Source organism: Artemia franciscana, chromosome 12 (genome assembly GCF_032884065.1).
Source record: "Artemia franciscana chromosome 12, ASM3288406v1, whole genome shotgun sequence".
NCBI lineage: Eukaryota > Metazoa > Arthropoda > Branchiopoda > Anostraca > Artemiidae > Artemia > Artemia franciscana.
Window position 1 is genome coordinate 19,832,954 of NC_088874.1, and position 10,573 is coordinate 19,843,526.

At 32.6% G+C, this 10,573-nt stretch overlaps 1 long non-coding RNA gene across 1 annotated transcript; it reads left to right on the forward strand.

Moving 5' to 3' along the window:
- Positions 1-281: 281 nt before the first annotated feature.
- On the forward strand, positions 282-7,202 carry LOC136033817 (uncharacterized). The gene is made up of 2 exons (XR_010619025.1): positions 282-526; positions 6,935-7,202. It is a non-coding gene; the product is annotated as an uncharacterized LOC136033817 (long non-coding RNA).
- The last annotated feature ends 3,371 nt before the right edge of the window (positions 7,203-10,573 follow it).

Here is a 10,573-nt window from a genome sequence, read left to right on the forward strand (position 1 = left end):
TACTTTTGAAGAATCCGCCATTATTAGCAACGATATAATGGCATAAAGCAAGTAGTTCGAGAATCAATTGAAATCAGACTTAAGATTAATTATTTAATTATTAAATTATTTAAGATTAATTAAGATTACGTTGTGAAGGTGAGGAGGTGACGTCTAGTGATTTGCCTCAAAATAATACAAATTCCAAAATTTGATAACGGTTGTAATGTGTCTTCTATCCTTGATAAAGTCATGTCTCACATTCCGATGGTAAGTAAACAAGACTGCCTTTTAAAGCATTTTTCAGTTTCGAGTGTTTGTACAACGATAAAAAAAAGGACTTACAATATTGCTTTTTGGTTTGCCCCACACAGAACTGCATAATCTAATAAAGATTATAATGTCCTTTTATGGTGTTCTTACTTAGGGAGCCGTGGCTTTCATTTCTAAGGCAAGAAAACAAGACGGTCAGGTTTTGGTACTGGGAGATCAAGGAGTAAATCGAAGTGCCGCACTTATAATGGCGTATCTAATGGTGTCAAAACACGTCAGGTATTCTAGTACATAATTTTAAATTAAGTTCTAAAATGAAACTAATTAGTATTGCAAAACGTTTTATTTTTACACACCCTTATCAAATACCAGCGAAATTTGACTTTGAGAAATATTAGTGTATGATCGGACTTTACAAGATCGATCTTGTATGATCGGAAATACGAATCTGTTTCAATCTCTTTATGGGCCAGGCAAGTATATACTCCTAAATTCTTGCCATCAGATATGAGAGGCAGGTGTCAGATCGAAATAAAACATAATAGGTAGTAAGAACTAGTTTACTAGTTGTCCTTTTTTGTGCGTGTAAATTATTTGACCTAAGTGAAAGGGAGTGGTACTTAATTTATAGTTTCAGGATTTCTCTAGGATTAGGCTATAAAGCTGAAACAAAACTTGATCTTTTTCATTTGAGGACCCTTTTCTGATCCTACCTTTTTAGAAAACGAGGTTCAGTCACTCTTGACACAGCTTCTAAATTAAATTGCTTTCGTTGTAATGTCTTGTTGGTGGATGCGTATGTGGCAAAGTCCCAAATGTGCCAGTACTGGCTTCTCTTAGAGCTTAATAAAGCATTGGGGTATTGTATATGTACCCCGAATTCTCTATGCACTGATATTATTACTAGTTTCGGTACGACGACTTTAATACCTGTTGGGGAGAAAGTGCACCACTGTCTGGCCTAAGGTGCCGCTTCCTGGACCAACAATATTGACTCTAGAAATTTCTTTGGTAGATACCTTTGTGGTGATCATTTTCAGTACTCAATTCCTAATCAAACCAGGGTTCAGGATATACAGTCCAACACAGTTGATGCAAAATAATCCACTTTTATTACCAATGAATTCCATTTTCAATTCGCAATTCAATATCATGCCTAGTAGGGTACTGAGCTTCAGAAGTATATGTACAAAAACGTAAGGGGATCTTAGTAACGCGATGGGCCGACACAGTGTTTTATAGCTCCCAATCCAATTCAATTTACGGATAAATTATTTTTCAATGGTAAGAATTAATTGCTTCCACAGCTTTTCTCCTGATCTTTCAATATCCAACATGTCTCCACTGCAGAGTAAGAATGATCTGGATTAAATGGGCACAAGCATAATATTTGAGGTTTTGAAAAATTGAATTCCACAAGGTTAGCAGAAAATAACCGTGCCCATCTAATCAAACAATTTTCTGGCCTAGTCAGAGTGAATTAAAACCCCCCAATGAATTAACATGATGAAAACCCCAAAAGGGATAATAATCTTACAGGTTTTGGTTAATCTTAATCAGGAATTTGCAGCAAAATTAACAAGAGTTTTCTTGTTCTCATAAAATTAATTTTGGGAAAGCAAAGAATGGTATTCTGACTATGACAATGTCAGACGTCAAAGGGGACTGGTTAAACTAACCTTTCAACCTCAAGCAATGAAAATAAATGAACGTCTTACTTGAAACACGAATTGTCCCTTGGCATAACCTAAAATTACTCATGGCCAAAACTACAGGATCTTCGAAAACGATTGGGATACAGAGATATCAGATAAAGATCTGAGAGACCCTGACTCAGTTTTTCTGGGTCCCTGAAATATCCCTGAAATAATATCCCCTGGAATAATAGTATGAAGAATAAACACCAATCCGGACTGAAGTTAAAATCTTGTTTCACTCTAAAAGATAATTGATTGGACAAATATAGACACTTTGAACCATGCTTCTCAACTGAAGTCATTATGTCATTATGTTCATTCTTGAAAGGGGCCTGTTTTTGGGCAAAAATACAAATAAGATCCTCTCATTGTTCTCCAGTGATTTTAACTCTGGGAATCTATTCATGGATCTTTCTCAGGTTGCCTTGTCGCCTCAATGCATGTCTGTGCACCGACGATAAACTGCTTTTTTGATAATTTATGCCATCCAAGGAGAACATACTTTTGCTCATTATATATCTTGGCTGCTTTGTCATAATCTGATGATCCAAAGGAAATGGCGTTAAGAAGGATAAGAAATGCTCCACTAAATAAGATTGAAGTCTGATTTATTGCTACTATAATATAGTTAATGTAAGCTACTGAATTACTTTGACAAAAATAAACGACATAAATATCAACAATTATGACTTTTGAAACGATTTGACAATAATAAATTTTCAGTTATCGTCAAATCAAACGATAAAATATATTTTCATGTAAAACTAAATTTAATACTAAAACGGTACATTTTAAGTAACATTAAGTTAAACATGAAAACAGCATATTTTTGAAAAAAACGTTAAATTAAAGCCCGTACTATGGCTTGTAATAAATGCTTTGCTTTTCACTTAATTAGTCTTATTGAATCTAGGCCAAATATGGTCTTAAACTAGTAAAAATTTCTCGCCAATGTTGCTTGCGACTTCCTAGGCATTGAATATAAAAAAACAAGTTTTTTAACTGAAAGTAAGGAGCAGCATTAAAACTTAAAACGAACAGAAATTATCCCGTATATGAAAGGGGCTGTTCCCTCTTCAATGCCCTGCTCTTTACGCTAAAGTTTTTACTGTTTTAAAAATTAGAGTTGAGAGAAAGAGTCAAACTTTATTGCAAAGAGCAGGGCGTTGAAGAGGGAACAGCCCCTTTTTTTGCCGTAGCAAAAAACAGCAAATTTGCAGTCTCCGGTATTCGTCGTCATTACCTCTAGGATTCGAATTGGCCAGAGGGGATAGCCCGCAAATTTGGCTAGGAATAAATCACCGATTTTAATGTTCGCAGGATTCATGCCTAGTAAATGAAAGATTAAAAAGTGAAAGAAACTTATCTTGGGAGGGGGCCTAGGTGCCCTCCAATTTTTGGTCACTTAAAAAGGGCACTAGAACTTCTCATTTCCGTTCGAATGAGCCCTCTCACAAAATTCTAGGACCACTGGGTCGATACGATCATCCCTGGGAAAAGAAAAAAAAACACAAATAAACACGCATCCGTGATTTGTTTTCTGGCAGAAAATACAAAATTCCACATTTTTGTAGATAGGAGCTTGGAACTTGTACGGTAGGGTTCTCTGATACGGTGAATCTGATGGTGTGATTTTCGTTAAGACTCTATGACTTTTAGGGGGCGTTCCCCCTATTTTCTAAAATAGGGCAAATTTTATCAGGCTTATCAAGTTGAATTAACATTAAATGACATCTAAGCATACCAAACTCTAGTTAAGGAACAAGTTTTTTCTTACTGAAGTTAAGGATTCACCAAATTAGCAGTTTTAGACCTCACAACTTCTGATAAGTAGGACTAAACTTGATGAAACTTATATATTTGAAATCAGCATTAAAATGCGATTCTTTTGATGTAACTATTGGTATCAAAATTCCGTTTTTTAGAGTTTTGGTTACTATTGAGCCGGGTCGCTCCTTACTACAGTACGTTACCACGAACTGTTTTTTAAGACCGGTTTCTTTTTCATTAGTGGTAGACATTCTGGCCCAGGTTAAAGCTGAAATGCTCATGGAGCTCCAGTTACAGATAATTGTTTCAAAATGCGTCAAAAATTGTTTCAAAATGCATAAACGTTGGCTGTGAAAAAAACAGTCCGCGAAAAGAAATTTCAAAAGTAAGTACAGGAATTAAGCGTTGATTATTAAAAAAGCGTATATATATAAACCCTGCAATATATATATCTATATATACATATATATATATATATATATATATATATATATATATATATATATATATATATATATATATATATATATATATATATATATATATTACAGAATATATATTTTTTCGTCACCAGAAAACAGCATTAATTAATGGACTTCTGCTTAAGAAGGGACTATTTATTTCTAACAGTATGATTTTACTAGGAAAAAATATGTGCACCACTTGGCATTAACATTCAATTCAAAAGTTGCAGATTAACAAAAACTGTGTTGTAAACATAATAAAAAAAGTGTTTTAAAGGAGTAGAAGAAAACTGTGATTAAATATTAAAATTAACTCTAGAAATATGGCTTTAAAGAAATAAAATTAAACTGTGATTAAAAATAAAAAATTATACACTACAAACTTGGCTCTAAAGGAGTAAAAGAAAGTTATGATTAAACATTAAATTTAACTTTATTCAGGTTAATATCCTTATAGGTTCATGTATCTAAACGCGCCCTTTATATGCACTAGCTCTATATTACTAGCTAATTCGAACTTCGGACTGTTAGAAACTGTCTTTTCTAACTTTTGCTTTTTTCTATTTCTGGTTCTTTATATTTTTCTTTCTGTTGTGGTATCAGTACTATTTGCTTTTGACTAGTTAGATTTATGCTCAAATCCAGACTGCGTTAAGGTTAAAAATTAAGTAAAAAAAAAAACAAGTTTTCGTAACGGTAAGTAAGGAGCGACAATAAAACTTAAAACGAACAGAAATTATTCCGTATATGAAAGGGGCTTTTCCTCCTCAACGCCTCGCTCTTTACGATAAATTTTGACCCTTTCTCTTACCTCTACTTTTTAAAACAGTAAGAAACCTTAGCGTTTATCCAATACTAAAGATGACATCCTCAAAAATTAATAAAACTGAATCTTTTTCAGTATTTCATTAAAAATGTTCTTTTGTAACTGAAAGTAAGGAACAACGTTAAAACTCATAGAAACCATTCCGTATATGAAGAGGTTGCCCCCCTTTTCAATATCTTGCTCTTTGAAGCCTTTAACACTTTTAAAACGGCAATTCTAGTTAAATGATTCTTGTATTTCAGGATGTTCTAGGAGCCGTTCTCCGAGGAGTGGGAGCAGCCCCCTTATACATGACAACATTTCTGTTATTTTTAATTTTACAGCTTGCTTTCACTTAAATTTTTTTTTCTGATTGCTTTTCAAATAACTCCTGTAAATCTGGCTCAAGTTCCATGAAAAATTCCCTCCCTTCACGGAAAACTATTTTCTACGAGATATTACTTTTTGGTCAAGATTTTTATTCTTCGAGACATTTTTTCAAGATTTTTATTCTTCAAGACGTTTTTGAAGACGTTTTTCAAGAATTTTTTTTTTCAAGACGGTTTTCAAGACGTTAGTCTAATGTTTACACATGGAAATTCAACCGACCTTTTCAATGACGTCTAAAATTTACTTATGTGGATGGCCTAGCTTTGAGGATCACTGTCACTTGTTTTGACAGAGCCTACGCAAGGTTTTGCTTATGTGCAGGGTTTTACGTATACACTACCCGGACATCTCGTGGATACATTATCACCCACGTGGGTTTTCGTACTACCAGGCTTACGGAAGACTAGTTTTGATCCGAGAGCCTTTGTAATCTACCAAGAATGGGCTTGACTTCTCCCAAAATATAACTGAGACACAAGACTGAACCAGTCGTTCAAGCATGGAAAGTTCTCGGGAACAGGCATAAATTGATTAATCTCAACTGGAAAACCAATTTCACATACCATCTTTTGAAATAACCGAATATAAACTTGAAACAAAATTCCCATGACGATTTTTCTGACAAAAATAACCTTTTAAACTAAAAAAATGTATAAACTAAAATTGACTGTATACAGATAAATAAAAATTTCCAATGCACTTCTTCTGATAAAAATAACCGTATTACAATAAACAAAAAACTTATAAACTAAACTGACCGTAATAACAAAAATTCCTATATCGTTTCATCTGACAAAACAAAACCGTATAAACTAAAAAAACTTATAAACTAAAATTTACCGTTTAAACTCAAACAAAAATTCCCATGCTGTTTCTTCTGGCAAAAAGTACCGTATTTGCTACAAAACTGCAAACCCATTGCCCCTTTGTGCAAACATTTGGAGGCCCCCATACCATCCCTTTAGGGGGGCTCCCAATCTCAAAGAGTTCCATGCTAGCGGCCATTTTTCCCCATGAATAATTTAAAATGGGATTTTGAAAGGGAATTTGGTATCCTCCTAGCCCCACACCAACCCAGAGCCCTCAAAAGGGCCAAGCTTCAGAGAGGCTCCATGTACAGTTCCAGGACCCCCCCCCTAATTTCAGTAAATTGCTTGCTATTCAGGGATTTGTAGAGGTAACCTACGATCCTCAATGCCCCCACACGGGCCAATTTTCTAGTCTTTGGAAGGCACAGGGGTTTTGAGCCCTACTTATGTTAATTTTTGCTCATTTAGAGTTTCACTCGACTATTTAATGTAATTTCTGTTTGTTTTGGGTTTCTTGCCGGTTTCCAAGAACTGACAGGGTTCTGAGAAGTGTACTTCCTCTACCTATATATATATATATATATATATATATATATATATATATATATATATATATATATATATATATATATATATATATATATATATATATATATATATATATATATATATATATATATATATATATATATATATATATATATATAAATTCATCACATGCATTATATTTTTTTTATCTTCTTTCAGGCTTGTCTTGAAGATGTTTTTTATTATGTACGGGGACTTAAACCATCAGCTGAGCCAAGTTCTGCAAGCCTTAATATTCTGACTAAATTTGAACGAGACATGTTTGGGAAGAACATAACACACGCAGAAGACTTGTGGTAGAAGTTAGGGAATATAAGAAACTTTAACCACAGTAAATTGAACTTCGTTCAAGTAAATCAGAATTGAGATATTCAGGGTATTGAATTGATATTTAGCGAACAACAATTAAACTTTTCTGAATAACAAACTATTTTCTGAAATGTATAATAATGTCTAGATTAGGTATGTAAAATTCCGCCTCTACCAAGAAGCTCATAAGCTATTTATTTGTAAATTGAAAATCTTTTATAATAAAAAGCGACAGAGTACTGACAAAAAAAGGAACAAAAGATAAAAATATTGGACGTAACAATAGAAACATTAATAGGGAATGTAATGCAAATATCAATACATAAAGAGTAATAGCATAAGTTGTTGTATTATATTGTACACGCTAATATATCAAGCTCTTATAGAAAATACAAATGAAAACAAACAACATTAAAAGTTCATTTAAAAAACACATAAAGTACTTAATTAAAAATATATAAATCACTTTAACTACTGAAAATATAAAAAACACTGCGTCAGAAGTAGACCTAATTCGTCACCGCCCTACTTTTTTATGTTCTGCAGTGGCTTCTGAGTTCGCTACAATATAGTGTGTAATTCTTTTTTAGATTAAAAAACATAAAATTAAAAAAGTAAGTTCAAAAAATTTTATATTTTAAAGTTGTGTCTTAATATTTTTTTTGTTATGTTTTGTATTTCAGTGAAAAATTTGGCGCAGCTCAATCTATAGCAGGGCTTCTTAAACTTTTGTGATTACCGACCCCATTAATGGGGTCGGGAATAAGTTTATTAACGACCCCAACAAATATAAAAGAAAAATAAATTAATATTTGTTGATGATATATTTATTAAGTAAAAATATACATATGCATATGAAAAATATATAAATTTAGAATTCGTTTTGACACATATAAAAATCTAAAATTGAAATTTGCACAAAATGTTATAGAAATGTTTTTATTATAGTTTCAAAACAAAAGTGGATTCTGACCGTCTTAATTCTCTCGAATATATCCAAGTAGTTGCGTGGTAAATATAAGTAGTTGCGTGGTAAATATTAAATTAAAGTTTACGTTAAAAATTTAATCAGATGGATGTGCCTGTTTTTGTTGCATAACAAATCAAATCTTGGCGTAATGTTTGAACCTGCTAGATGTAAGACCTCTTCAAAATTTGTTATCGCTGAACGATATTGAGATTTACTGTGTGTTTAAGCTGAGAAAGTAACTTCACATAAATAGATGGTGTTGAATGGCGGAAGTACATTTAACACCATATCGGCAATTTTGGGAAATTCAGTTCTAGTTCCGATCCAGAATTCAGTCAAGGGCTTTTGTTGGATTTGTAGTTTTAAGTTTTAGTCACACGAAAGCTTAGCAAATTACTCTTGAGCTTTTAGTAGCAGATGATCAATCTCACTTAAGCAAATCCAAAACGGCTTTTGAATCTAGACTATTTTTTGTAAATCAATATTTAATATGAAATATGTCCAGAACTGTATTTCTAGCGCTTTTAAGTGATCTACAATATTTTTTGCAATAAAATTTTTACAATGAATTTTCTCAATTACAAAATTGTCGACACTGGAAAATATTTCAAACGAATTTTTTTCGACCCTACTCTTCCAAATGCTGATCTTTTTAATAAAACTTTCAATTTTATCGTTTGAAGTAAATATATCGCAATTTTTACCTTAAAGAGACAAGTTAAAATCGTTTAACTTCGCAAAATATCTGACAAATAACACAGCTTGGATAGCCACAAGTCATTTTAAAAAAAAAGCAGCAAATTCACATTTTCGTTCAGTTAAGAATATTTCGATCTCGTCCTTTAATAACAATAATCTTTTTAAACTTTGACCTCTTGACAAACATCTTACTTCTGCATGTAAGAACAAAGTTGTGTAGTTGGAATCTGTATCCTTACAGATATTTGAAAATAAACGACTGTTAAGGGCATGGCTCTTAATAAAATATATGACCTTAACAGCATTCTGAAGCACATCGTTCAATTCTGGTGCTAATTTTTTTGCCACAAGAGCCTCTCGGTGGATAAGGCAGTGGTAAATGTTATATGATCATAATGAACAGCTTGAAAAAATGATTTAAAACCAATATTTTTGCCCGTCATCGCTGTTGCACCATCTGTTTTCGGTTTCGGTTTTCGGTTTCTGATTTCGGTTTTAAGATATTGACAAAAATAAATCTACATTTTTTTTAAATTTCTATAACATCTTCTGTTTTATAGTAAATTTATACAAGATATTATAATGATCGGAATTGAAATGCTGGTATAAACAGTCTTTCTGAACCAGAAGATTTTATGATATGTTTATCTACGATGATTGTTATTTTTCTTTATAACATTAATTTTACAAGTTAAAAAAAACATTTTTTTGTTAAATTGTATTTTTACCAGTCGCGACCCCATAATTTTGCTACGTGACCACAAATGGGGTCGCGACCCATAGTTTAAGAAGCCCTGATCTATAGAATCAACCCGTAAAATCTTGCTCTGCTCTAGATGGCCTGTTTATCGAAACTTTATATGAATTTTTCTTCGTGATTTCATATTAAAAATTTAAGGATTGACGTCTAAATAAAACATCTAAAATGAAGATTATTCATTTTGAAGCAATTAGTTTATTTAAAAGAATGATATTACGAATTGACGAAACAACAAATGATTAGACGGTTGATTTTCTATATAAAAAAAAAAATGTTTAAAATATATTTTATGTAAGTAAAGCACAAATACAATTCATTATTTCATTTGTAGATGGAGCGGTATTCCTGGTATTATTTGTGTAAATTTCGTTTTTTTATGCTTGATTTATTATTTATCTATTAAAAATTCATTTTTGAAAAATTCTTTTGTGGTTTATCCATAGCAGTATTAGTTGTTCTCATGTACGACGTAATTGTTCCTAGTTTCTCTAGTATATCTTAGAGCTATTTCTGATTTCAGTAATAACGGCAGTATTAAAGACAGCAATAATGACAGTAATGATGATGGCAATAATGATAGGAATAATAACAGCAATACCAACACAGTCCCGGCAACAATCGAGATGTACAAGAGATGATTAAGAGATGATATACAAAGAGATGATTGATAGTTTTCTGGGGGAGCCAACGATGGAGTGAATCAACATTTCTTTGCAATCATGTTAGCTTTGCAGTTACACCCCCCCCGCCCCACATACGTAATTTTCCCAAATACAACCAATCAAAATCTATATAGCCAATCTGTTCCGTTTAGGTGAAAGGTCCAGTAATTATGTCTTGGGGGATGAGCCCCTCCACCAAAGTCCTTGGGGCAAGGGCTACAAGTTATATTAGTTGCCCATTTTTAACAATAAAGGTTTTTCTAGAATTGGTGGTGGTGTCAACTTCAGATAAGGCTCATTCAATTGAAAATCAGAAGTACTACTATCCATTTTAAGAGTCAAAAAGTGATAAAATGGCAACTTACCCCATCCACGTCTTCTTTTCCCCAAATGGATCT